At 38.9% G+C, this 27467-nt stretch overlaps 1 long non-coding RNA gene across 3 annotated transcripts in view; it reads right to left on the reverse strand.

The window, feature by feature from the left end:
* The window catches only part of LOC311253936, a 36820-nt gene extending 25033 nt beyond the window's left edge, over window positions 1-11787 (reverse strand). For all 3 annotated transcript variants that reach the window (XR_014622069.1, XR_014622070.1, XR_014622071.1), the window contains exons 1-3: window positions 11699-11787; window positions 10108-10216; window positions 8025-8187 (exon numbers count right to left, since the gene is read on the reverse strand). This is a non-coding gene — a long non-coding RNA (uncharacterized lncRNA). The remainder of the gene's footprint in view (window positions 1-8024; window positions 8188-10107; window positions 10217-11698) is intronic.
* Between the last annotated feature and the right edge of the window lie 15680 nt (window positions 11788-27467).

The following is a 27467-nucleotide window of genomic DNA, read 5'->3' on the forward strand; positions in this document are numbered from 1 at the left end:
ATGGATGGGAGCAGGGGCTATAGTGAAGCAAGACACCTCTTAAAAGAGCACTTTGGGAATGAAATGAAAGTTTCTGGAGCTTACCTGGAAAAAGCCTCGAACTGGACAGCGATTAAAGCCGAGGATGGGAAAACGCTGCATGCATATGCAATGTATTTGAGAGCATGTTGTAATGTAATGCAAGATTTACAGTATTTAGAGGAACTCGAGATCCCATCAAACCTAAGGCGAATAGCATCCAAACTACCCTACAAACTCCGGGAAAGGTGGCGAACCACAGCCTATGAGACACAACAGAGAACTGGCAGGAGAATCAGATTTCAGCACCTTGTGGATTTTGTGGAAAAACATTCTAAGATGCTTTTGGATCCGTTGTTCGGGGACATTCAAGACCAAATGACAACAAAAAAGTCTATCCCAAGAAGTAAAAATGAACCAAAATTAATAAGAGGCAAAAACAGCAGCTTCGCTACTTCAGTAGCAGTGAATACAGAGAAAGCAGGATGCGCTGTAAAACGCACTCTGATCGACCGCCCACAATTCAAAACACAGTCACATGACAACAAGGTTGAATTCTTAAGAAGCCATGGATACTGCTTTGGTTGCCTACTAAAAGGTCATCTAAGCAAAAAAGAAGATTAATGTGTCAAGTTTGTCAAATGAAACATCCTACTGTACTTCATATTCAAAGTGCAAAAGGCCCAAAACAGGAAAATCAACCAAAAGCCACTGCTGAGACAGAAGATAACCCCATAAGCAGTGCTCGTTTCAGCAGGTGATGGAACTGGGGCCGGGAGAGACTGTGCACTTGCGATTGTTCCAGTCAGAGTTAAGGTGGCAAAAGGGAGCAGGTATATTCAGACCTATGCCTTCCTCGATCCAGGCAGCACAGCAACATTTTGCACAGAAAATCTAATGAACCTGTTGAATGCGAAAGGACGCAAAACAGAGATACTTTTGCGAACAATGGGACAGGAAAACCCTGCAGGGACCTATGAGGTCAGAGGACTGGAGGTGGGAGACTTGGAGGGCTGCACATATCTGGACCTGCCGAAAGTTTACACGCAGAACAAAATCCCTGTCTCAAAGGAAAACATAATCACAGAAGCTGATTTGGAGAGGTGGCCTTATCTCAGTTAAAGGAAATTGAGGCAGACATTGAACTCCTCATTGGGACTGATGTTCCTCGAGCAATGGAGCCATGGAAAATAATAAACAGTCATGATAATGGACCATATGCAGTCCAAACCTTACTGGGATGGGTGGTAACTGGACCACTCAGTGTTAATAGTCCTGCAGAACGTGCTGGGCCCATTGCAGTGTCAAGTAACAGAATCTCTGTTGTTGAGTTGAAGGATCTACTCATCAGACAATATAACCAGGATTTCTCTGAGAACATGTATGAGGAGAAAATTGAGATGTCAGTTGAGGATAAACGTTTTATGGAGATTGATTCCAGCTCAGCATTCCTTAAAGATGGCCACTGTCATTTACCACTGCCTTTCAGGGATAAAGACAAGGTCATGCCTGATAACTATGATACGGTAAAGGAACGCACACTGCACCTTATGAAAAAATTTAAGAAGGATAAGACGTATGCCGAGGAATACACCTCCTTCATGGAGGACATTCTCAAAAAGGGTTATGGAGAGAAGGTTCCACCTCAGCAGCTTCGCAGAGGGGATGGACGGGTCTGGTATATCCCACATGATGGCATCTACCACAAGCGAAAACTCAAACTGAGGGTGGTGTTTGACTGTACATCCTCATTTCAAGGAACGTCTCTGAATAAGGAGCTCCTCCAAGGTCCAGACTTAACAAACGCCCTCATCGGAGTGCTATTAAGGTTTCGCCAAGAACAAACTGCAGTTATGGCAGACATTGAGGCAATGTTTTATCAAGTACATGTTGATGAAAAGGACAGAGACTTTCTGAGGTTTTTGTGGTGGCCAGAGGGTGATATCAGCAAACCGCTTGATGTTTACAGGATGAAAGTTCACCTCTTTGGCGCTGTATCATCCCCGAGCATTGCTAATTTTGCCCTGCGTCAAACTGCTGATGACAACCAGAAGCATTACTCTGATGAAGTTATGAAAACCATCAAAACTAACTTATGTGGGTGATTGCCTCCGATCTGTGGCAACAGCAGACCGAGCCATAAAGCTTGTCAAAGATCTCACTAAAGCCTGCGATCAGTGAGGTTTCACATTGACAAAATGGGTCAGCAAAAACTGTGAGGTGTTAGCAAGCATTCCTGAGCATCACAGAGCAAAGGCAGTCAAGGAACTGGACCTGGGTAAAGAAAAGCTGAAAGAACAAATCACAGTCGAGCCTGCACTTGGAATCCACTGGAACACCCACAGTGACACCTTCAGCTTTAAAGTAACTGTCAACAGCCGGCCTGCAACCAGAAGAGGTATACTCTCCACAGTAAGTTCAGTTTATGACCCATTAGGTTTTCTCTCTCCTTTCATCCTGAAAGCCAAACAACTACTGCAAGAGCTCTGCAAATCCAGGTATGGATGGGATCAAGTTATTCCACAGGAATTTGCAATGCCCTGGCAGAGATGGATCGGGGAATTAATTCAGTTACGTGGGTTTCAAGCAGCAAGATGTATAAAGCCTGAGAACTACGACCCAGTGGCGACCGCTGAGCTGCATCACTTCTGCGATGCAAGTGAGTCAGGTTATGGTACAGTAAGCTACCTTAGACTAACAAATCACCAAGGCAAAATCCATATCTCCTTTATATTTGGAAAAGCCAGACTCTCACCTCTCAAGCAGATCACCATACCCAGGCTTGAACTCACTGCAGCAACATTGGCTGTAAAAGTGGATCGGATGCTGAGGAAGGAGCTGCATTTACCACTCACAGATTCAACTTTCTGGACAGATAGTACACCTGTATTGAAGTATATTCACAATCAAACAAAGAGATTTCATACATTTGTATCCAACAGAGTTGCAATGATCCATGATCTCTCTCACACAAGCCAGTGGAGATACATAAATTCAAGAGACAATCCAGCTGACGACGCATCACGAGGATTGCACGTGGAATCTTTCTTAAGATCAAGATGGCTGAGAGGTCCTGAATACCTGGTCAGAGGAAAAAAAGACATGGCCAAAGATCACACAAGGTCTAGGAGAGATATCAGCAAATGACCCTGAGGTGAAAAAGGAGGTCACAGTTAACAGTGTGGAAAAGGAGATCACAGTTAACTGTGAGGATTGAAAACCAACATCCGATATGCACATTAATCAAGTATCACTCATCATGGAACCGACTTCAGAGGTCTGTAGCCTGGATATTGAAGGTGAAAAAACTACTTAAATTGCTAAGTCAGCTAAGAAGGAGTCAGACACACTGCCTGGTGAGTCAGCTATCCACCTGGAGATGGCAAACTTCCTAACCACAGACTCATGCATAAATGCTATACGCAGATTCATCTGCAGGAGAGGAGCAGTTATAAGTATCAGGACGGACTGTGGGACAAACTTTGTCGGGGCCCAAAGGGAACTACAAGAAGCTTTGAAAGAGCTGAATCATCAGAAGATTCAAAACACCCTTTTAAACAGAGGGAGTAAAATGGACTTAACCCTCCTTTGTGAGCCCACCACGGCGGAGTCTGGGAAAGACTGATCAGACTAGTCAAAAAGATCCTCACATCTGTTCTAAAACAACAAACGCTGGACGATGAAACTCTATCAACAGCACTGTGTGAGGTAGAAGCCATCCTGAATGACCGACCGATAACTACAGTGTCAAGTGAACCCAATGATTTGGAACCACCAACCCCAAACCATTTGCTCCAACTGAAAGCGAAACAACTATGCCACCAGGAGATCATTATTCAAGGAAGAGGTGGAGACAAGCACAGTACCTTACAGATCTCTTCTGGAGATGGTGGACAAAAGAGTATCTTCCTCTCATGCAAGAAAGAAGTAAGTGGAAGAGCATAAAAAGGAACTTGAGTCCTGGAGATCTGGTCATCATTGTTGATAACACAGCACCAAGGAACTCATGGATTATGGGCCGTGTTGTAAAGACATTTCCAGATGCCAAGGGCTGTGTGAGAAGTGTTTTGGTTAAAACCAAAAGCAGTGCGATTCAACGACCAATAGATAAGCTCTGTCTTCTAATGGAGGCAGCAGGATAAATGGAGAGAGGCCGTGATTTTCCAGCCTTCACTATGGACCGTTTCAGATATTCTGACACGATTATGAACTCTGAGAAGACAGACAGTCATCATCAAGTAACTGAATGGACTTTGAATTTAAAGAGCATAATTAATTTCCCTTGTGTAATTGTTCTATTTTGGCTCCTTTTGAATCTTATTTATGTAATTGTTTTGCTAAAGCCAACAATTAGGGGCCGGGATGTTGGAGCCTATTGATTCTTTGTATTAATTATTTGGAAAATGGTATATGGTAATGGTATAAAATAATGCTAATGATAAGGATGACTATTCAGGATATATATTGTACATGAACTATTATTTATGATCGTTTTGCTGCTCAGGTCCCTCCTCCTAGTCAGGCCATCCTCCTCCTGTGATTAGGGAGAGAGGACAGCTGGTTTGTGCTTTTGTCTGTTTTTTGTGTTGAAGGAGTGAGGAGTGAAACAGTTTATCAACCACTAAATTACGTTTTTTATTTGCTCATTGTCTGAAGTCAACCCGGAGAATATTTCTGTTTATGTAAATAAATTCAAAACTTTTTGTTGAAACTGGAAACATCTCCGCGAGTGCTTATTATTTAGTGAGTCGTGGACCTCCTCCTCAGAAACTACTCTGACCTTTTTTGAATGCAAGAGTAGCCATAACAGCATATACAAAAGGAGTGGCTTCTGATTCTTTTTCCTGTGCAAGTATGGATCAAAGAGCAGCGGGCAAAGTTGGTAGAGAGAGAAGAGCAGCCAGGAGAGGAAGGAGTTTAGTTTTATCTCTTACTGTAATTTGTATTCTACCCCTGGAATTCTGAGATTCTGCATTATTCTGTTTACGTAATCTTTATTTTTTGTATGGTCCTGAAGTACTTATGCAAAAGCACAAATGTTCTTGAATAAATCTCTGCATTCCTGATTCAGTGTTGTTGCAATATATTACAGCATATACTATAATTTAGAACCATTAAAGTGCAAAAGATCCTATATAAAATACTGATTTACCTGACAAAAATCATTCAAACTTGAAATATAAGATGTATTTGATGTAATGTTCTTTGTTGTTAGTATTTTGCCGTTCCGTTTGTTAAGAGTGATTGTGTGTGTTGTGAGACACACTTTTGGGCATGAGATTAACTGTTGAGCTGAGCTGCAAGATGGAAATGCAGACTGTGTTAAGAGTTTTGAACATGTCGCTTCAGTTTCGACCAATGCTCCTTAGCAATCGAAAAAAAATTGTAATGGCTTTTTATTTTAGCCTTTATTGTTACGTGTTGTTGTATACATTATATTGTTGGTTGGTGTTCTGTGTCGGCTTTTTACGACCTGATCACATATCCTCGCGTCTAAAGAGGAGGAAAAAAACATCCCCCCCCCCCCCCCCCCCGGACAGTTTTAGTGAATAATTGTGAGATTCCCCCTCTACTTTTTTAGCTTTGTGGATATAAAGGTGAAGTTTTTTCCTCTCACTTCAGCATACTTTGGCTTCTTTTTTAGTTTCTTTCTATCGCCAATTCCAGATTACTTTTACTATGAGACGTATTAAAATTCAGAGGCAGCTTCCGTTGCGAGAGAGGGATGCAGTTTGAACTATAAGTTTAAAAACAAATTGTACAACTGTGAGAAATAGTTAAAACAATGATTAAAGAAGAAGGTTAAACCTTTTTCAGCTTTCACTCACGTTTTCTTTTCTGTCAAAATGATAGATTTTATTTTCAACTCATTTTACTTTCTGTCATAAGTAGGCCTAAGCCTTAAAATGTTAAATGAAGCTCTGTGATTTATCTGTTATGTTGGCTTTAATTTAGTACCTATTTGAAATAGGTCTACAAGAATCAAATCAAATCAAATTTTATTTGTATAGGCCAAATTCACAAATCACAGTTTGCCTCAGAGGGCTTTACAATCTGTACAGAGACGACACCCTCTGTCCTTCGACCCTCGATTCGAGTGAGGAAAAAGCTCTTTTAACAGGGTTAAGAATAACAGAATAACGTTGAATAAACGTTTTTGTCTGATAACTACTGGAATGGCTTTGATTTAATGGGATTAGGAGGCGGTTGAATGGAGGCAACTGCGATAGAAAGAGATCATAAATCTCAGACGTGTAACCGGGTACACGTCGGTTAGAAGCCCCGCGCATATTTAGAGCATGATTCAATGAGAGAGTGGCGGGGGAAGGTGACAGTCTCAATGTTGCAAACTAGGGTATCAGTCTGGTACTCTGCACTACAATACCATGTTAACTAGACTCCACACCAGCATTGACTGTATCGCTAGCAGGCTCTCTAGTCACCTGTGACCTGCCAAATGCTACATCCCTGATGTCAAACCTGCATCAAACACCTGTCTATATTGCTAGACAAAGCAGCAGCGCCGACTCCAGTAGGATGAAGGCCACACAACCAGTGGCTTGCTCCCGCGCCTTCCACGCCGCGACCGAGCAGGGACAAATTCCACAGCAGCTGCCGACGAGACTAAGCTAGTGCTAAGGCTAGCAGGCCTGCTATCAGGCCTGGGGCTAACACTATCTGCAGTGCCCGTGTTTCTAACTGAGAGAAGCTGTTCTAGCTCACGGACACGTCTCTCTAATAGAGACACCCTATCTGCAACTGCAGAACAGTCAGCACAAGCCATCGTAACACTTGTTTGTCGAGGCTGTGTCGACTGCGGTGAAAGGCAAAAAGCAGTGAGCTAGGCTAAGCCTAGGAAGCTAACCGGGCAGTAACAGACTACCCAGTAACAGAAAAGCGGTTCGACAAAGTACATACAAGTTATAAAGTCTAACGTTAGCTGCAGTACAAAACCAGTTTGACTATGAAATACTCAGAAATCGAAGAAAAACAGCCAAGATGGATAGAGAAAGAGAGAGACACAGTAAACAACAGCTTTCGATCTCACAGAAGTCCCGGTATGCGTCACAGGCAGCGTAAATATACTACTCTTACTCAGGAATTTCTCAGATTAGAGGTTGGGAAGAGCTAAGAGTGAAATGTAAACAGGAAGAAGACCTGGAGTGTAATTTTGAAGAAGGGGATCATTGTGTACTAGTAGTCAGTGTTTTTCTTTTAACTCTAGACATAAAATTACACAATACAATCTTATTCATAGAACATACTATACCCCTGACAGACTACATAAAATGTCTATAGTCAAAGTGCTTAATGATATTACAGGACTAACCATCCCCGCAGAGCTAAGAGTAATTCTCCTGGGTGACACATCTATGTTGAAAGTCAATAAAAACCAACTCAAATTTATTAGAATTGCCCTTATTACAGCCAACAAATGTATAGCTATGCATTGGAAAGATGTATTAGCATCATGCATACCAGGTGAAAAGACTATGTATAATTTGAAGGGTAAACCTGGAGAGTTCCAAAAGATCTGGGGTGGTTTTCTACCATATGTGGACACGGAGTCCACAATACAGTAATCCTCTTATATTTAAACAATGTCATGTGATTGTTAAACATGCTTATTCATCATTTGGTGCTGTTTCTAGCTTTATTTTTATTTGTCTTAATTTTTTTTTCTACCTCTCCCTGCCATTTAATCCCTCTCTGCAACAGTTGTGTTTTAGGCTATATATGTTTGTTTGTTTGTTTGTTTCTTTCTTTCTTTTATGATATACTGAAGGCTTGTATTTATTCTTACTAATCTGACTTGGTACACACTCTGTAGGAATGTATGGTCGGACCTGTGGGGATGGGCTGATCTGGTACCTATTTGTCATATTGTTGTACATTGCCCTTTCATTCAGCTCTAGGGTTGTTAAAAAATCTAATAAAGATATTGTTGAAGAAAAAATTTAACAATGTATATAACTATAAAGCAGTATAGTAACTGAAACTCTTACCACCATGTTTTCCCTCTCCACTTGAATGCAAACAAAAATGTAGAGCATGAGGGGTGGTAAGAGCTTCTTCCCCTCTGGGCTTCGTCATCATCAATCAAATCTCCACTGCATTCAACTACAAAGTATCCTTTGCAGAATGAAACTCGGGTGAATAAACCACGTCCTGTAAGAAAAAAATTAAGGACAAAAAAAACAAATTATGTCCACTACAATTGTTTTTTGATCCGTAGCTAAATGTATTAAAAACACACACTGTAGATAAAGAGCGAGAATAATGTCTAATTTGAATTTATGAAAAAGTGGTAGTGGTGTGCTCATGCCCTGTCTTTATACTGTCACACTAAATAAAATGCTGGGGCTCTTAAAGAAAAGGGTCAACATGAGAAAAAAAGCAATGGAGCAGGAACATGGAGCAGGACAAAAATGCTTGAGTTGGATTTAAATGCCTTTGTTCAAAAAATGGCTACTTATGGAACGATAAAACACTGCCCTGTTTCAACCTAAAAGGCATTCATCAGGGTACAAAATGGTGAACAGAGGGCAAAAATGTTGATAACCTTGGTAAGGGGGGCCACCTAACCCTGACTGAGTGAATACTAGAGGTGGGAATTGTGGAGTCGTCACATCATCTCCATGCCATGTATTTGTTCTTTTCATGCACTAAACCAGCTGAGTCCAATCAGCACAGCTCTTCAGCCAGGAAGGTGAGCTAATTAGTGAATGCACCTGGTTCAGTGACTGAGCAGAACAAATACATGGCATGGAGATGACTTGATGACTCCACAATTCCCAGCTCTGGTGAATACAGGAGGCTGACATCAGGACATCCCAATACAAGTCACGTTTAAGACGACACACCTCCCCCACATGTTCATTCTGTACATCCTACACTTATAAGAAATACCCAAACATTAAATTGCATCCATTATTATATCCATCACAAGAACACATTCCTGTACCTTGCCATGTTTTGAATAAAGGATTTTAAATCCATTTTTATCATTTTTATCTTCCACTTCCTGCTTTTTCCCTTTTCAACATTTAAGTTCACTTCATGGCTGCATGATTGAGATGTGCTGCCAACTGCCAGCTATTAAGGTGACCCTGCTGGTATACGGTTCAGCCACGCAGCTGCTGCTGAGGTGATACATGCAGGCAGTGCATCACCTCAGCAGAGGGAGGAGGACAGGATGAATGGCTGTTACTGTATGACGTCTGTATTCTGTATCCTTTCTAAACATCACTCAATATTACGATTTCAAGAATATGTATTTATTTTACCGACATTTTGACTAATTTCTAGTGATATATTAGTTTATATAGTGGTTTTTCCTGCTGTTAGCTTTACTGTTGCTGCTCTAGAAACAACATAATGTAACATAAAAATGAATAAAAAATGATCATCTGTTTCTGAATCTATTCTTGGAAAAAGAAAATCGTAAGCAAAAGAACTGATGAGGAGTATATGTACTGATAAGAAACTTATCACCACTTGTCCATCTATACATCTAGATAGACAGCCGGATAAACAATAACACATTTAACACTAACAACAATAACATTTATTCTCAGCAACAGGCTGCTCCTCCCTAAGTGCAAAACAAACAGACTCAAAGACTCCTTTGTCCCACGAGCCATCAAACTCTATAACTCTGCACTTGGTGGGAGGGGGAGGAGTAGCAGGAGAGTGGGGGTGGGGAAGGTGCATTCAACATGACCTGAACACCTAGATCTGTAGTGCTGTAAATGTCCAGTAACTACAATAACTGTACAATATCTCTGTGCAATAACAACAATAACTGCAATATCTACTGTGCAATGTACCATTTTTCTTATATTATTATATTTTTGTATTTATATTTTTATACTTGCACTGTACCTGTCCTACACACAACTGTGCTCTTTTTGTGCTTTTACTTCTACTTTTTGTCTATTTGAACTCTGTGTGCTTTTCTTTTCTTTTCACTTTTTTACTGTACTGTCGGTCTTTGTGATGCTGCTGGAACCTCAATTTCCCTGAGGGAACCTTCCCAAGGGATAAATAAAGTACAATCTAATCTAATCTAATCTAACACCATCTTACCTTTCACTGCATTGATGTACTTCACCTCCAATCTCCATGTTTTGTCAGTCTTTAAAACAACATGGTGACAGGCATCTTTAAGAAGACTGATCCTTGGTGGCATTTCAAACTGCAAAGAAATTAATAAAAAATGAGATAGCTTAGGCATCACTTCTAGTTAAATTAGATTACAGGGTTTTAAACAATATGTTACCTGAGTAACATATGGACTCTTCCCCTTAGCAAACTGAGAAACAGGAAGTGCAAACATTCAATTTTTACCATCTCTCTCCACCTGCCACTTTTGAAGCATTTAAACTGATGACGAGACTCAAACAACAGAGTACTTGGTCTTCTGTTCTTTTTATTGTGCTATGCCAACTCAATTTCTGTTAAATCCAACCTAAACTTAGTTGTGAAATATTGAGTTTATTGTGTAATGAAATCAATCAGTACAGTCGAGTCTAGATCGGGGTAAACCTTTTCAGACGCACCTTCCAACAATCGCCCAGTAGTCTATCTTAATTAATCCAAAGCAATTTATTGCGATCCCAAACGAACTCCATAAATCAGGATGCACAATTCCAAACGATCAACCAATGGATAATCAACAAATGAAACGAAACTGATAGTAAACTGATGGTATTCGGTGGTTAAAAAACTGTACGATCACCCCGTCCATGTCCAAGGGAAATCACTTCCTGCTTTCCCGTTTAAACACACCTGACAATTAATCATCAAGCCACAGATGATACCATAAGCAAACCATAGGGGGAACAATCATTTCAACTAACCAAGGCATAACACTGTTTCATGAAAATATGTAGCCTACAATAATATAATAATTCTAAACATAAAAATAAAACGCATAAATACCAGTATTCAAACAGAAACATTTCATATATGAGCAATATGGCTCCAACAGTAGGTTCCCTAAATCCTTCATTTAACATATTGCTCGTTTATTATTTTCTTCTATGATATAAAGATATATATTCTCTGAATTTGATTTCCACTGGCATGATTTAGGTTACACGTCCACTACGTTTTTAAGTAATATTCCAAGCAAAACCTGGCTTGCTACACTGCTTAATAACTATAACCAACCAACATTAAAATCGTTCGAAATTAACTGCGCCTTGTCTGAAAAGCATGGCTCTAAAAACTTTGCCTGCTTCAACATGGTTGGATTATCGTCGCCCACATAAGCATGACTTCAGGTTAAATTTGGATCGAGTCAAGTGCATTGTGCTGCGAAACCAATCACCCATCCCCCCACACCAGGTGTGATGGACTCGATGAATATGGCCGCTATACTCCTACCCTGGCACAGATAAAAAAGAAAAATAAATAAGATAACTGACACCCGAACATGCAAATGACCTTAATTTTAACGAGTCAGTCCACCATGGTACCCGAAAACTCTGATAACTGTCTTAATTAGCTGACTGTTAACTCTAGCAAGTGCTAATTAGTGATACACCTGTGTTCGGCTAGCGACCCTTAAACAAGAAAGCCGACAGTTTTAGTAAATAAATAAATGACTACACAACGCATCAAACTGTCATGGCATTACGCTACTGTATATCTCAAGAAAATACTGAATACTTACTGAACACGCCGCTTGTTTACCCTGTTTCATCGACTTCAGCGGTGGCACGGAGCTGTTGCTGTGGCTCGGAGTTGTTACGCTGGCGGTTGTATGACAGCCAACTTCCGGTCAGATTTCACATTAAAAGCATACCGGCGGAAGTCACAATGTAATGGCGATTTAACGAAGGAAAGGTAACGTGCTACTCAGCAAATTAAATGAATAATATTTTTTTATTCAAAGAAACTTCTTCCAGTTGACCCGCATGCCTTTGGGTGAACACTAGTTGAGATTTAATGAGCTTTCTTCAACAGTGGTTTTCTCTTTGCCACTCTACAATAAAGCTTTGACTGATGAAGAACCCAGGCAACAGTTGTTGTATACCGAATTTTCAGCTTTCCCCCATTTCTGAAAATGTTTCTTTTTTTGTATATTTTTTTATATATAAGAGGAAAACATCCAAAGGGGTGAATAATACAAATCCATATACAGTATATATACATATTTATGTGCATAAGCGTGAGTTGAAACAAACAAAAGATCAAAAAACAAAATATAAAGGATTCATTTTACCACATTCACAAAGTACATGCAAGGTACATACAGTATTACCTGATCCTTGATACTATCAATTAACAAGTATACATTAGGACAGACCTGGAATGTTAATGCTCAAGGAGAATTATAGTTGAATCTTAGCTTTATCATCTGTCTTTCTTATTAATTAACCTGATCAGGGCACAAGATGAAGAGTAACAATCCACAAAATTAAGCGTGTTTGGTGACTGAACTGTATCTTGTATTTATCCACTGTACAATAACACAATGCCATATACAGTCCTCTATATTTATTTTCATTTTCTTCTTATCTCTACTTTCTATTTTTAACCAAGAATTTATTGTTTATTTTTAGCTAAGAGTTTATTGTTCATTTTTTTTCTTATTTTTATATGTATATATATATTTATACACCCGTTTGCGAGTAGTTGTTGTTGTTGTTTGCAAACTGCCTTGTGTGCTGCTTCCTTACTTTGTAAGCAGCTGGAAATTCAATTTTCCTGAGGGAGTCATCTCAAAGGGATCAATAAAGTCAAGTCTTTTTTCATCTATATCCTTAATATTTCCTATATATCATTATCATGATCATGACATCTTTTGACTTCCAGGGGCGCTATTTTGCCCTCAATACTGTCTTGAAGGACAGCAAAGCCCTCCTCACTCATGGTGCTGTAAGTTCCTTCAGTTACTGTAGACTTTTATCCAATCACACCTCACCTCACATCAGTGAGGTACATTTTCTGTGTTTTCGGTTTGAATCCACGCCCTTTGAGTTCAGCCACAAACCTTGGTGAACATTTTTTTCAAGTTCATGTCTTTTATTTTAATTACACATCAATTCCAAGAGATAAATCTTTAAAAAATGTGTAGTCTTACTCTCGAACTCTTCCATAATTCTTCAGAAAGAGTAAATCCACATTTGGGATTTTTGAGTTGGCCATGAACCGCAAAAACTGAATGATGTGCATTGAACACTGTTTAGCGTTCTCCAGCATTTTCTTTGTGGGGTTGGCACCCGCAACGTGGCCTTGATAATCTCTGACCAATTTTTCTGAAGAGAAAGAATCCAGAAGCAAAATAATATCAGATAGTAGTTAACATCTAACGCTGACATCTACACCACTGACTGTGCAATGGAAATATATTGAAATATGGTATATTTACCATAAGCAGGGGTTCGTTATGGCGAATATGTCTTTAGGCGTTTGTCCTTAACAACCTGGAATAAAATAAAAGGAAAGAGGCATCCAAACTAGCGTCACAGCAAAAAGCCATTTATAATTTAGCAGTAAAATCAGACAAATACATAGTCAGCTATATTCCTGACGACCCCCCTACAACTCTTCACATCTGCTAAAATAAAAAGGTCAAAAAAGTTCCTATAGGTTTGTTATTTTTGTCAACACCATCATTTTCTCTGTCTGACAGTGGTGAAAGAAAGTAAAATTTACATGATAAGTTATTTGTTGTACCAAATTGTTTAATTAAGTGGATGAGCAAAGTTAAATGTATTTGAGTGGAGAAAATCTTTAGTATTTTGTATGTATTTTTGAATACTTTCCAAACTGTTTCTCTAAAACAGCCAAATTATTAATGTAGTTGTTTCTTTAAATGAAATAATGTGTTCTTTTATGTCCAGAACTTTTATTCTTTGTATTAAATGCAAATGATAAGACTTTTGTGACGTAAGAGTTTTCAAAGAGCACATGTGACACAGCATAAAAATTTAATAAAAAGGAATATTCAACATTTAACATGTGTGTAGTCAAGGTGAAGACACAAGGGTTAAATCTATAGCAGACCAAACAAATAGGAATGATTAATTTTCTATTGTGTCTAACGGTGTTGACAAAAACTAAGTTATGACAGGAAAAACACATATTTTATGAACAAATGACATAAAACTTTACTTACATTACTGTACTTAATTGTTGAGAAATTGTTCTATAAACATGAGTATAGATTTCTTCTTGGGTTTTTTTTCAAAGTTTAAACCAGTTTTGTCCAAATTCTCAAGAATTTAATTCAAAAAGTGACAAAATAACAGAACACTAATGTCATCATTACTGTATTGGAGGAAAGGTCAACCGTGAAGTTGACATTGTGTTGTCTTGATACAGATCTAAGTACAAATATTTACCTGGGCCCATATTCCTAAAGATTCTGAGAATCCTCTCAGAGAGCTCCTAACTTAACCTAAAAATTCCTAGCAAGGAGTCTTAGCTTAGGAGTGATTCCAGATTATTCTCAGACAATGCTGAGCAAGGAATGGACAGAAACTCCTATCTTAGTGAGGAGGTGTGGTTGACCCCGTTGCTAGGTATGAGTCATCATTACAAAAGCTGTGATTGGTTGATCCTAAAAGCTAGATAAAAAATATACTTTTGGTGATAATGGGCAAAGGATGGACCCTCAAATCGATAAACTTAATCATAGAATCTAATCTTTTGAAGACTGTGTAATTGTAAATATTATTTCACATAAAAGAAAATATCTGTTAAATGAATAGTAAGCTATACTTTAAAATTATCCTACAAAATGTGTGAAAACTTAGGCCCACTTGCACAGTATTCTTATATTTATTTGCTTCTATTAATTGCCATGCTGGTAATTTTTGCACTTTCAACATTTTAACTCAATTTGGTATTAACGAGGGTAATGTCTGTGATTGCTGACTGGCCTATAAGAAGCAGCGTTGGTTGGCTTTCATTTTGGGTGGTATTGCATTGTGGCGTTGGGTTGGAGATGTAAGTGCAATCACAAACATGATTCCTGCACCATCCAATCTGTAGCGTTTCATTAAAATTAAAATTAAAATTAAAATTAAAATTAAATTGTCCATCACACCCTCACAGATGAAAGTCTTGAAAATGTGAGAGTTGAACTTTTGAATGATGTCAGACAAAGAAACAGTGAGGTGGTGAAGCAAAACCCAGCAGCCAGAGAGTTTAAAGCCAGATGGTCTGCATTCTTTCATACTGATGAGGTAAATACATGCTTGCCTTTTCCTCTCTTCTTATTGTGCAATTTCAGTGTGCACCTGTTAAAATTTAAAGTCTGATACGGTAAAACAACCAACATTTGGAGAGAGAAAAATCTCCTGTAGAGGAAGCAGTTCTTTATTTTGGCCACTTGGGGGCAGAAGAACTCTATGGCAAGCTACTCTTCTAACTTCTAACAGATAAATGCCTAATTCCAGCAGATTACAACACTTCCACTTGAGACAAACTTCATGGTACAGTTGGACAATCTTTTACCCCAGTTGACATCTGTTTTCCAGAAGAAGGGAGATGTTTCTGGCCAGAAAATAGACAGATGTTAAAGTCACCCTTAAAACAGAACAGCATATTAAATATACAATGTTAATTGCAATCACTGTGTAATTGTATTGTCCATATGAAGCCCCAGTTTGCATCATCAGTAACAGCCTGGATTATTTGCAAGGTGCAAAAATAATTTCTAAAGAAATATTGTCTTTTTAAGGCAATAATACCATATGGGCGAGAGATGCAGCCATGTGATCAGACAGGTGCCAGTTCAATCCTGTTTTCTTAGGTGGTGATAAAAAGATCGGGCTGTAGATGTTGGTTGTACTGTATATCCCTTAATAAACAGGAGTTAAAACATATTCATACCTCACTTTAAAAAAAATAAAAACTAGGCCACGCTTCAGCTATTTTGTAATTAAAAAAGGATGACCTTTTACAGTATGTTTGACATATTTTTGAGCTATATAGATCAAACTTGACAAAGCTGATTGGAAGTCAATGTTTGTAGGTTACCACAGGTTGGATATTGGAAAATTTCTTTGCAGTTATTTATGTGTTTCTGAATGTTTTAATCGGTGGAATCTCTTCACACAGGCTACAAGTGATGTTAATCTCAAAAAGGCAGCAGTTCTCAAGGCTCTTTGCCTCTACCTTGGTAAGGAAGATGGACTTCTAATTCGGGAGCACACGGTAAATCAGTGTAATTGCCTTTTTTTCTCGTCAGATATATTGTAACTTGTAAAAGTACATGCTTATAGTAAGATTCCAAAGTCACTCGCACCTTATTTGTTAAAACCCATTGACTGTTTAACCCATTGACTGTTTAACTGTTGTTAAAACCCATTTTGACTTCTTTGTCTCCATGTCATCCTCTTCTCCTCGGACATCCCGCTTCTTCTCCAACTGTTCCTTTTCTCCTTGGATGCCCTCTCTCCACTTTGACTTCTTTGTCTCCATGATGTCCTCTTCTCCTCAGGCACCCTGCCCAATTCATCTGAGAGAAAAAAATCAAAAATAAACACTAACAGGTTCTCAAGTAAAATACACCAATACTGATCTTCAGATTTGTTAGTGTCAAGTGCACAGGAACTTTAAACTCAGCTGTAAAACCTGCTGTATACCTGGACAGTTTTTCTCCAATCAAGCTTCAACAATTAACCTCAACGATCTCTTTGTCAAAACCATCGACTTGTCTCCTAGACCCCGTCCCAACCAGTCTGCTTAAAGAAGTTCTTAATAAAGGATTCTGATTCTGATTCTTTCTTAGACGTGATCAAACTGTCTCTAGTTACAGGTTATGTACCTCAGTCATTTAAATTAGCTGTAGTTAAACCTCTTCTTAAAAAGCCTACTCTAGATTCAGGTGTATTGGCGAACTGTAGACCCATTTCTAACCTCCCCTGTCAGTTATGCAACTTTCTTCAAAACAATAGCTTGTTTCAGGACAATGTGGAATCTAATACTATAGATTACTCATCGAGACTGAGACCGACCCACCGAGGAAGCTAGCAGTCGATGTCAAGGACTAATTAAAGCCTAAGTCAAAAAAGTGAGTTTTGAGTTTAGATTTAAAGGCGTCAATAGAGCCAGATTGTCTAATACAAGTACACCTACCCGGGGAGGGACTTGTGCAGCCATCTTTGCCTTTTTTGTCATCTCCTACAGACAGAAAACCCCATATTATCAGAAACACAAAATAGTGAATGCCAAGTTTCTATGTATCAGTGGCTTCAATGTGGAAATTTTTTCAACCAAATTTAGGTTTACCAACACTTCCTCTCCCTAGCTCTGCTGTTGTTAGTTATCATACTTAAAAATGAAATGTTTATGTTGTTATCATATCATCATCATGAAATGCTATTGTCATGGCTATGGGCCATGACTGGGTGGATTAGAGAAATTCCAACTTTATTAAATTGGAGCTCTCACCGGACTGTTCCCGGGTGTGGGTGCAGGCCTTTTCTTTCGCAGCTGGGGAAGCCTTCGCTTCACACTGGCCTCCTCTTCCTCCTCCTCCTCTTCAGAATCCTCTTCTTCTGTTCCATTCTTTTGGGGCTGCCAATCACCTGACCCCTTATCTTCAGAGGAGATCAGCTCAGAGCTCTGTTTTAGATCAGAGAAAAAGTTATTTTTCTCAATTAAGACACAAACATTATTGTAAGCACAGAAACTACTTAAAGGGGAACTACAGTTTTTTTACAACCTGGACCGGACTGGACTGGAGCGTTCGGGGCACTGAAGCGCAGCCTCTATGAGCATTATCTGCCACAAAACTAGTTCATTTCACCAATATTTTGTTACTAGTGCTATTCCCCTCTGTCTGTTATCAACTCAACTCAACTCAACTCAACTTTATTTATAAAGCACTTTAAACAGCAACAGCTGGGACAAAGTGCTGTACATAAATGAGAAATAGAACGTAGAACGTAAAACATAAAAACATAAAACAATATAAAAATAAAAACAAGAGAACAGTAACCAAGTTAAAACGATAAAACACTAAAACAGAGCAGAATCTCATGCTGGGTTGAAAGCCAAAGAATAAAAATGGGTTTTAAGATGAGTTTTAAAAATGGACAGTGAGGGGGCTTGTCGTACGTGCAGTGGGAGGTCATTCCAAAGTTTGGGACCGGCGGTAGAGAAAGCTCTCTCAACATCCGCGGTCTGTAGGTTGACCCACTACCTCCGACCTGGAAGATGTCATCTCTGAGCTGCGCGCGCACCCCCGACAGCCGGCTTGTTTACCTGTAGCTGCTACTGCTAGTTTGACCCCGTGTAAGTTTAAGTTTGAATGTATGTAAAACAATGGCAGTCAGAGCCCATCATTTTTCATCAATATCGCTGAGGTTCTTCTGCAACACAGGAATATATCTGTTATAGGGACTTCCTAACTCTGTTGTAGGCTACAATAACTAAGTAGTAACTGGTAGACAGAATAGAAACAAAAGTGCTACATAAATATATACATATACATACATCGGCCAAATATTACTGAAGCAATAATTCTGATTTCATAGAATTTCACTGTATTGTGTGTGGTGTCACAATTTTCAGAGGAGAATCTCGAATGTGTCAAAATTTCCCTTTAGATTTAGAACAGGGGTGTCAAACGTGTTTACGTGTTAACGTCATGAAGGTGTTAATTTCACATTTTCGTGACTCAGATTTGAAGGGCTAATTTGCCACAGCTGGCTTGGACATATTTTATCAGTATCTCTTGCCAGGTCACCCCAACTCGACAGCCCTTGCTGCAAAAGTGTTGAGCATGTTTGGAACCACATGTCTTTGTGAGCAAGTTTTCTCTGTAATGAGCATCAATAAAACAAAGCTGCGCTCAAGGCTCACGCACAAGCACTTGAATAACATCCTGAAATTGGCTGCCAGTCAGGATGTGACACCTGATATCGATGCACTTGCGAAAGCTAAAAGATGCCAGGTTTCAGGAGTAAAATAAACAATGGGTAACCCCGCTTAAAATGCTGCATGAGACACTGCAACCTGATATAGTTCTGTGAAAATTATTGTCTTCTGTGGGAATTTAAATTAAGTGAACAGTGTGTGATTTACTGTCAGTCACTTCAGTTCATCAGTTTGGCTTGTTGAAATTGAGCTTTAATTTTTCTATTAATAAATAGTGTAGCCTACAAGGCAGGGAGTAACTCAACCCTCTTGAATAGTTTCTACCTCAGTTTGTATGGTTTGTTGAGTTAGCACAGGATTAATATGTGGAAATGACAAAGAATTAGAAGCATAAGTATGTTTTTGGATTAAATGCATACGTTTCATTAAGAGCCAGTTAACACAGATTTGGCAATAATTGCATGGAAATGATTTAAAACATGCCTTTAAGAAATGTGATGACGCTTCCCCTTTAAGACACTTGCCCGTGTTTACGCATAGCGCTCAGCTCAGCTGAGCAGAGCCGAGAGCGAGGGGGGAGGGGAGAGAAGCAGAGAAATTAACAGTGAAATAGTTACAGAGACAGTTGGTTTAACGCCTGGAAAATAATACCCATGTACTTGGTGTTTCATGAGGACCATGTTTGAATAAGCCACAGCGGTTTTGGTGAGTTTCAGCTCGTTTTATTGATGCTTCGTTGTACTGTTTGCACTTGAATGAGTGACTGGTCGCTAGCAAAGAGGTAATCGCCTTAGCTAAACCAGAGAGAGACACTCTTCCTCGGCGCGGGAGACAACACATAGCCTACGCACGCGACCGTGGGACACAAGATCGCGAGCCAAACCCACAGACTTGGTCCCTAAAAGACATCTTCATCTTCACCTTCATATTCATCGCTTCAATGAGGATTTGCCAGATGGATTACTGGTAAACTCGCTGTCAGAGAGGTAGGAGTGTTGGAGATATTTCACTGAACTTGAACTGAAGTGTTACAAGTTTACATTCTGTTTCATAATTGTCAATATTGTGATTTAAGGTGTAATATTGTTTTACTTTATTTGGATTTAGATGCTTTTAAATAGTGAAAAGGTTTTTCTACTTATGGAATTAATAGAAAAATAACGAAACCAAAATAGGTGCAACCTATTACCATAAATTGAGATAGTTGGTCACAGACCGGTCTAACATAATTTAAATCATCCTACCTGGATGAATTATTAAGGAAGAATATTTCTTATTCAGGAAAAGAAACCTGAAAAAGGGAAAGCGAATACCAACCCATACCTGCAGGATACGATAGACACTGTCTGAACACTGTTGTGTTTATTGTTCTTGTTTACTTTAAGTAAAGTACAGGCTTTAATTTTAAAGAACCTGGTCTCTGGTTTAATTTTAATCTGTCGCCCCACTCCATCAGAACCTAGAACTGGTCCAGTGGCTTTCACCGATTCTTGGGAATTTGAATAAAACGGGTTTTAATTTGGAAAATAAAAAGTTAGTTAAATAACAAAATCTGAAGGTATATCATTATAGACCAAGGTCTTGGCTGTTGAGCAATGTATCGGTGCAACCTCCTCATTTTGTATTTTCTTCATAAAATAGGCGTTCTTCCAGTTATTACTTTGTTTTTGTCCACACCGCAGACATGATAAAAAGCAAATACATTTTAATTTATTTTGTCTAATATGTATTTAGAGTTTTTAAATCATTATCTGGCATTGTTAGTAAACATATGCTGTTAAATGTCGAATATTCACTTTTGTTCATTTTTTATACTGTTTCACGTGTACTCTTTTTAAAAGATCTAACATCATACAACGTTTACTTACATACCATCAAATATCAAATCATCATAGTAAAAAATAAAGTAATTACGAGTAGGAATAATGTAAAATGCATCACTGACATCATCTTCAACTGTCATGTAGTGTCCCCTACTCATAAAATAATACATTATATTCTTCTGTAAACTGTATATTGGAAGTGAAGAACAGATAACAAATAACAATTGTGAGCAATGTGGCAAACATTCAATAAGAAACATGTTCAATTAGCAATAGGCTATCATTAATAAAAGTACCCCTTAATAATCATCATAAGTAAAAAAAAAAATCATTACCAGTAGCAATAAGATAGCATTCATCACTGACCTCATATTTAACTGTCATGTAGTGCCCCCCACTCATAAAATAATATAGATCATATTCTTCTGTAAACTAGACTATAAACTGTATATTGGACGTGAAGAACAGATAAATGAATAACTACGTCTTACAGTCTCTTTTCCATAAACTGAAATGTTTCAAATTAAAGAAAGCATTCTGTGTAAATGCCACAAAACACATCTGGCACAAAAATAATAATAATGATAATTCGTGAACTCCTGTGAGTATTCCCTGACTGTTTTACATCACTCCACCACTCATTTAGCTTTATTGGGAAGTATATGGTGTATATGTTTCTCCTCTATGAAATCCATGACTTCAGCAGACAGGTTGTATATCTCCCAGGTTGTTCTCTTGAAACTTAGAGTTGGAGGGACACTGCAGAGGAGAGAAAAGTTCTTCTTGTTCTTGTATTGCTTGCTGGGGCCATCTGACCAAAAGTGAATAGTATCAACTTTTGGAAACTTTAAACGAATATCTGTCAGGACTGGTTCCAAGTGAGTCCAAATGGCAGACGCATCTTGTCGCTTGAATTCTGATACTGTGCAAAAGCCTGTCTTCTGTTCTTTTGTATAGTACATGCCAGTGTGCAGGTTGAGCTGTGGGAGATTCTGACCAAAATGGCATGACTGCACCTCAGAAGTATACTTGCATTTCCACGCCTCAGAAAAGTCAACACGCACACTTACTGTGCTATCATTGCACTTCTCGATCATGCTGCTGTACTCTCTGGTCTGGTTCTGAAATGAGCACACGTGTGTTGTTGTTTCTGTCTTCAGTTTGTCTTCATATCGTAGGAGAAGCTCTCCCAACAAGTCTTGTGTTGATCCTGAACTCGTTCCCATTGCTGGCATTCAACATTGGTCTGGTCTTGCTGTGGTGTGGGAAGTGTATGTTTGTGGAGACACCGGGTGCAGGAGCGCAGAAGACATGCCTCGCTTGTCTGTGAACAGCAGACGAGTTCAAAACTATCCTCCAGTTTGATAGGCTCGACGACACCATTTCTCTTCGGACTTCAAGCATCAGCTTAGCATTCTCACGGTACTTGGCGTGTCTTACGATCCGACGGTCTAGGTGCTGTGACATAGAATGGACGTAAGGCACAGAAGGATGAATAACTGAGCTTCACTCTTGGTTCCTTCTTGGTGAACTTTTTGTGGAGGTTCAATACTGTATCAGTCAGAATCATTCTCTGATGCTTTATTTCCTTCCGCGTGATTGTGTCCTGTTTGTCATTCGTGCTGCATTATGGTAGAAATCCTGAACCTTCTGAGTAGTGCTATATCGGTTGAACATCGCCATCGCGATGTGCGCATGCGAGATAGTCACATAGCATGACATGCGATATTAAGATTCCCCCCTTCAAAGTTCACTCGTGCTAAAACATTTCAACTTTGGAGCAACGTTTCACCCCTTTCCCAGTAAGCCAGCATGGTGTATTTGGTGTCAACGGATTCATTAAAATCTCTAGCTTAAAAGCTAAGTCCACTTCAGTGTCAAAAGTGTCACTGTTGCAATTTTTTTTCTCTTCTGTGCATCATCTTATTCTACCTATGATGCACTGCAGAACAGGCTGGCTAAAGAGACTTTGATCCCTAATGCTCTATTTTGATCAGATGAACAGATGATATGCCGCCCATTGATTGGATGCTAGACTCCAGTTTCTTTCACAGATGTTAATTAACACTGTAGAACCAAAGTTCAGGTAAACAAAATAAAACAAAATTGCCTTGTCTGGTGAAGTAGCCAATATTTTTTCAGAACCTTGCCTGACAGCGTCAAGTTCTTGTTCTTGTGGGCAGACTTCATGAATGAGTGCATTGTGGAACAGCTGAATTTTCTTGATGGAGGGGTTTTTGAGTTGGCTTCCCCGCAGCAGCTGCTCTGTTTTTTTTCAGGGTGATTCTTGTGTTTTTTTATTCCAAGCTTGTTCTTGTACCCAATGGTTTTTCATTCTGTTCCTTTCCTTTGTTACCTCTTGAAGTGTATTTTTCATAGCTTTCATCTCTCTAGAGTATCTGTACGAACAAGTTTAAGGGAAAATGGTAAACTTATAGGAGCTTGAGTGATCTTGAAGCATGCAGTAGAGCTGAAGGTTTGAAAATGGGGTCCTCAGGAATGTAGTTGACCTTGTAGTTGCCTGATTTTATTGCTTTTTATAAATATCTGATGTTGGTGACGAATATGCGGCAGGCCGCAGCACTGTGCAATTACACCATGGCAAAAAGATATCACACGTAGATTTTTCTTTATGGCTGGGTCATCATTACAGGTCTGCAGTTTTCTGAAGGCATCAGAAGTAATGCACCAGTTAACAAAATCATACACTTCTGCTGGTACATATTTACTGCACTGGAGAAGGGAAAGCGTGTCACCACCTGGGTAGAACTGAGGCTCATGCCTAACCTCTTCCATACTTCTCCTTAGGATACCTGCAGCCTTGTGTAGGATTTGATTGTCAGTGAGAGTCTCTGTTCTCAGTTGAGGCATTGGCTCCTTGTCCTCTGTTAGTTTTTCTCTTAGTATGGAAGCTCCTCTCATTGCGTGAGCAACAGCGACGGCACTAGAACAGATAAGATCTGATTTTCCAGGACGTTCAATGAAAATCAGTTCATCTCCGTAATGCTGGATCAATTTCTCTTTGAGTTTCCATGATTTATACATGCTTGGTCCTGCAGCTGCACTCAGTTTTGAAACATAGCTCTCGGTGACAGCATTCAGTGTTGTGACAGTCATATTCTCAGAAAAAACTTTGCTAGTTATTTCTTCAATTAGTTTAGTGAAAGCTTCTTCATATTCACTTAACTTTTTTTCAGACAGATATTTATGTCTGGCTGCTGAAATGTTTCTCTCTGAAATATAGTGTCCAAGGCAGCTTCTGTGATACTTGGCATCATAAGCAAAAAGATCTTGATTACAGTTGTTAGGACTGGAATAATTGGCCCTGCACGATCTGTGATATGAAACCTTAACCTTGAAGGACAGATAATAGATAAAAGATAATATTATTTAAATATATGAGTTAAGTTACACATTTGTATTACCTGGTATTTGCCATTAGGTTGGTGGTTTCTTTTGTTTGCAGCACAATCCATGTTTCTACTCAGGAGAGCTGTATGTTGTGATTTAAAATAACAGTCAAGTTCAACCCACAGCCCCTCTCCTCTGAGGGAGGGAGAGGGGGCGCCCCTCCCCCGCCCCCACACTTAAAGGCAAAATAAAACCACGTCATTTATTAATGGAAATCTGTTTTGATAAGATTCTCAAATTCAACATTCAGAACAATCTCTTCTACACATTCAAACAGAAAGTGTATTAATATATTGATGTAGTTGGGAATTACAAGCCTCTGAATCCAGAGAAGCGCTGCACAAAATGAATTCCTATGTGAAGTTGCTTATCATAACTTGCCACTCATAATACTCAGGTTTAGGATGTTGAAAGTACTGCAATATACACATCTCAACCTTCTAGTAGAGATGCGCTTGGCATTTGCGAGCATTAAAATTGTCGAGGGAGACGCATGGAAAACAACCAAACATTGCTTAGTGCAATTGAGTACGGTTCTCTATTTTGCTCATAACCACATTGCCCTTCAGAGGTAATTGTGGGTTCCATAGCCACAACAAACACTCAAGAATTAATACATTTCTTTCAGGCAGGGCTAGACAATCTTAACTGAGAAGGAATTTCACTTGAAAACCTTTTAATTTTAAATACAAAAAAGTAAAATGTTATTTCACTATGAAAATTAATTTTCATGATTTATGCCTATTGTATCACTTCCTGCAAGTCTAATACTCTACACTCAATTTTACTGCGTTTCCTGCCGTCACTCATTTTCTCACCTTTCCAGCGTGTTGTCTCTGTAGGGGCTGTTCTCTCTCTCACGCGTGTGTCTTCCTCCCTCCTGTTTCTCTCTCTCTCTCTGTGTGCTGTGTCTGTAACCCCTGCCCCTCCCCCACTGCTCAGTGCGGACACATAGATGTCACCACACATCACCTAGTTGACCACGCACGTGTGGCTTGAACAGGACACCTTACAAAGTTGAAAAAAACAATTCATATTTACCTTAATCCTCGTGTTGTCCTGGGGTTCTTGATGTGTGGATTATTTTTATCTGCCTGGAGAGCACTTCCACATATGAAGCGCACCTTTTCATCCAGTGTCTGTGAGTGTGGCTGGATTGCTGACTGCGCTGGCTCTGTTGACTCCATTATTAGAGTAAACTCTGGTAAATATGGAAAAATACAGTAAATCTGTGTTACCAATTCTTGGCCCAAGTCTGTATCTCTTTCCATCAAAAACACATACGCACACACGCAGTTATGCACACATACACACATTAGATTGCCTTTGCTATCTTATGCTTGTAGCTTATGCTAGTGTCTGTTTGCCTTGATCAGAACACCTGTTGCCAGTGATTAAAACTTACAAGTTGTCTTGCAAATAAAAGATAATATTATTTAAATATATGAGTTAAGTTACACATTTGTATTACCTGGTATTTGCAATTAGGTTGGTGGTTTCTTTTGTTTGCAGCACAATCCATGTTTCTACTCAGGAGAGCTGTATGTTGTGATTTAAAATAACTGTCAAGTTCAACCCACAGCCCCTCTCCTCTGAGGGAGGGAGAGGGGGCGCCCCTCCCCCGCCCCCACACTTAATGGCAAAATAAAACCACGTCATTTATTAATGGAAATCTATTTTGATAAGATTCTCAAATTCAATATTCAGAACAATCTCTTCTACACATTCAAACAGAAAGTGTATTAATAAATTGATTTAGTTGGGAATTACAAGCCTCTGAATCCAGAGAAGCGTTGCACAAAATGGATTCCTATGTGAAGTTGCTTATCATAACTTGCCACTCATAATACTCAGGTTTAAGATGTTGAAAGTACTGCAATATACACATCTCAACCTTCTAGTAGAGATGCGCTTGGCATTTGCGAGCATCAAAATTGTCGAGGGAGACGCATGGAAAAACAACCAAACATTTCTTAGTGCAATTGAGTACGGTTCTCTATTTTGCTCATAACCACATTGCCCTTCAGAGGTAATTGTGGGTTCCATAGCCACAACAAACACTCAAGAATTAATACATTTCTTTCAGGCAGGGCTAGACAATCTTAACTGAGAAGGAATTTTACTTGAAAACCTTTTAATTTTAAATACAAAAAAGTAAAATGTTATTTCACTATAAAAAATTAATTTTCATGATTTATGCCTATTGTATCACTTCCTGCAAGTCTAATACTCTACACTCAATTTTACTGCGTTTCCTGCCGTCACTCATTTTCTCACCTTTCCAGCGTGTTATCTCTGTAGGGGCTGTTCTCTCTCTCACGCGTGTCTTCCTCCCTCCTGTTTCTCTCTCTCTCTCTGTGTGCTGTGTCTGTAACCCCTACCCCTCCCCCACTGCTCAGTGCGGACACATAGATGTCACCACACATCACCTAGTTGACCACGCACGTGCGGCTTGAACAGGACACCTTACAAAGTTGAAAAAAACAATTCATATTTACCTTAATCCTCGTGTTGTCCTGGGGTTCTGACCCCAAGTTAAATCTTTTCCTGTCAAAATTGTTTTTTATTCATCAAATGGTCTGAAAATAATGAGGGTTGTCCGATACTATGCTCTTTGTGATTGAAATAAATTTGAGATAATTTGATTGAATTATGTCCAATCAAATTACTTAATAATTAATAATGAATTATTAATCCTTAATAATTGTCCTCTGGGGTCAAAAAAGACCCTGCAGCACAAAGTGGTGCGATGGAGCAAATTGTCACACCATACTGCTTTCCAAAACATCTTTGATCTTGGATGTTTGATGTGTGGGGTCAAGCAATGGTTATGACAACAACAAAAAAGGTCTTTTCTCACAGGCGTTGGGGCATTTCACATTTTAGTCTGAGAGAGACAGGCAGCAGCACAATTAGGAGGCAGAGGCGGGTCAGTGACAAATAAGGGTTTGCATTATGAGCAATTAAAGAAAAAATTAAATTTTTTTTAAAAGCTTGCATCAGGTTTGCTAAAATGTATATTTTGTATTTATGTTGGTTTCATGTCTGCAAATGTACTTATGGCAACAGTTACTTAATTTTAAAATATCACATGAAAATAGATTTTATTAGGCTTATTCTAAATTAAAATTGTATGCGTTTTTGTAATATAGAGCAGGACAAATGCTGAAAACACTGTTTTGTAAATAATATTTGACAAATTATGTATAAACTGTAAAAGCACATGTTAATACATTGCAATAGAGGATTACATCTTATTCCACATGAATGTTCCTGTATATTATACAATTTTTTATAAAAAATACTGGTGACACCAATTGACACAAACCAGTTACACCACCTGACTATGTTGCTTCTACAAAGGCCATT

Source organism: Pagrus pagrus (assembly GCF_965226575.1).
Source record: "Pagrus pagrus genome assembly, contig: HAP1_SCAFFOLD_75, whole genome shotgun sequence".
Taxonomy (NCBI): Eukaryota; Metazoa; Chordata; class Actinopteri; order Spariformes; family Sparidae; genus Pagrus; species Pagrus pagrus.